Genomic DNA, 2658 nt, shown 5'->3' with positions numbered 1-2658 from the left:
TTGTCGTCCTTAGTAGAGTGTTATGGTGTCATAGCTCACAGCAACCTCCAGCTCTTGGGCTTAGGCAATTCTCTTGCCTCAGCCTCCTGAGTAGCTGGGACTCATAAATGCCCACCACAACGCCTGGCTATTTTGTTGTTGTTGTTGCAGTTTGGCCAGGGCCAGCTTCAAACCTGCCACCCTCAGTATATGGGACTGGCGCCCTACTCACTGAGCCACAGGCACCGCCCATCATTATTGTTTTAGCTGGCCCAGGCCAGGTTGGGACCCGCCAGCCTCAGTGTATGTGGCCAGTGCCCTACACACTGAGCTACGGGTGCTGCCAGAAAGTAAGTCTTAGTATCAACCAAAGTGCCTGTCCACCCATGAGTAGATTATCAAACTGTAGTATATGTGTCCCACAGAGTGCTGTTCAACCATAAGAAAAGATGGAGACTTTACATCTTTTGTATTTACCTGGATGGAGTCAGAACCCATTCTTCTTAGTAAAGCATCACAGAATGGGAAAAAGTCTCCAGTGTACTCAATACTAATATGAAAACAATATACAAACAACTACACAGTGTCTGCACAAAAGAAAAACACAAGTGTCGTCTAGTGAGGGGGCGGGGAGGGGGAGAGTGACTTCCAGGATCTCACCGGTGTGTACGCCATGAGGGTGTCCAGCATGCCCTCACATTGAAGGCGTGTTCAACTGCAACTTGAACTTTACCTCAGAAATGAAAACAATGTAATCTAAATATTTGTACCCTCATATCAATCTGAAGTTAAAAAATATATGTAAATAAAATGTAAAATAAATAAGTCTCAGTAATTAAATAACTTAGCTAAATTTTGGTTGTTTTCATTTTTTTCTTTTTTTTTGAGACAGAATCTCATTGTGTGGCCCTTGGTAGAGAATCACATAAGCTCAAGAGTTTGAGGTCGCTGTGAGCTGTGATGCCTCAAACTCTTGAGCTTACGTGATTCTCTTGCCTTAGCCTCCCAAGTAGCTGGGACTACAGGCACCCACAGTAACACCCAGCTTGGTTATTTTCATAATGATAATAAAAATCAATCTCGCTGGGCATGGTTATTCATGTCTATGATCCCACCACTCTGAGAGGCCAAGATGGGCAGATTGCTTGAGCTCACGAGTTTGAGGCCAGCTTGAGCAAGAGTGAGACCTCATCTCTAAAAATAGCCGGGTACTGTGGTAGGTGCCTGTAGTCCAGGTACTCGGGAGGGTGAGGTGAGAGGATCACTTGAGCCCAGGAATGTGAGGTTGCTGTGAGTTATGATATCACAGCACTCTACCAAGGGTGACAGAGTGAGACTGGGTCTCAAGAACAACAACAACAACAAAAAATCAATCTAGAAAATGACATTTCATTGCTTGAATATTATTGATTAATATTACTCTTGGTAAGATAAATCAGCTTCAGATAAAAAACATTTTTTTTTGCTTTATAATTTATACATTTATGATAGAAAAGATGTTTAAGTTATACTTTTTTTTTTTTTTTGAGACAGAGTCTTCTATCATCCTTGGTAGAGTGCCATGGTGTCTTAGCTCACAGCAACCTCAAACTCTTGGGCTCAAGTGATTCTCTTGTCTCAGTTTTTCATTTTTGGTAGAGACAGGGTCTCACTCTTGCTCAGGCTGGTCTCAAACTCGTGAGCTCAAGTGATCCACCTGCCCCAGCCTGCCAGAGTACTGGAATTACAGGCGTGAGTCACCATGCCCAGCCTGTTATACTTCTATAACTTAAATTTGATTACATGGTTATTTGAGGAGTTGACTAGTTAAGAGAATCCTGTTTTACTTAGAAAAGCACTGTTTTCTAAGTTTAGGGTTTTTTTGTTTTTGTTTTGTTTTTTTGAGACAAAGCCTCAGGCTGTTGCCCTAGGTAGATGCCTTGCCATCACAGCTCACAGCAACCTCCAACTCCTGGACTCAAGTGATTCTCCTGCCTCTGCCTCCCAAGTAGCTGGGACTACAGGTGCCCACCACAAAGCCTGGCTATTCTTTTTGGTTGTAGTTGTCATTATTGTTTGGCAGGCCTGGGCTAGATCCAGCTCTGGTATATGTGGCTGGTGCCCTAACTGCTGAGCCACAGGTGCCGAGCCCTGGGTTAATTTTCTGTTGCAGTTGTCATTGTTGCTTAGCTGGCCCAGGCTGGGTTCAAACCTGTCAGCCCCGGTGTATGCTGCTGGTGCCCTAGCTGCTGAGCTACCGGCGCTGAGCCATGTCATGTTTTCTTAAAAATAAAGCTTAAATACCTTTCTCCAGATCATAACACTCTGACACTAATTTCATTTCTTTCTACAAGTGGCAGAACATAGATCTGAAAAGATACATATCAGGTTTAGAGTGAGATGAGGCCAGGAGTGGGGCAATACCAGAGCTCCCGTTGGTGTATATTTTTAAAAAGATGATGGTTAGGCCACTGAGAATATTTGCACCCCTTCATCATATTGTTGGCAGTTTGTCTTGGAAGAAATTCCAAAGCGTATAACTGGAGTAAAGGCTTAAGTTGGCAATGACAAGGTTTGTGTGGGGAAAGGGGGACCCTGTCTCCTTGGCGTTGAGTAAGTGTGTTCTTCAGAGGCAGATACCTGTGGACAGAGGTTACCTTCATAGAGAAGATTTAGGGTTTTTTTTTTTTTTTTTTTTTT

At 43.5% G+C, this 2658-nt stretch overlaps 1 protein-coding gene across 2 annotated transcripts in view; it reads left to right on the top strand.

Annotated features, from left to right (window-relative positions):
• The window catches only part of ULK2 (unc-51 like autophagy activating kinase 2), a 104104-nt gene that overhangs the window by 75805 nt on the left and 25641 nt on the right, over nt 1-2658 (top strand). The window lies entirely within an intron of this gene.

The sequence above is a fragment of the Otolemur garnettii genome, unplaced genomic scaffold (assembly GCF_000181295.1).
Source record: "Otolemur garnettii isolate 467f Iridium unplaced genomic scaffold, OtoGar3 scaffold00046, whole genome shotgun sequence".
Taxonomy (NCBI): Eukaryota; Metazoa; Chordata; class Mammalia; order Primates; family Galagidae; genus Otolemur; species Otolemur garnettii.
This window is presented reverse-complemented; position numbering and strand designations above follow the sequence as displayed.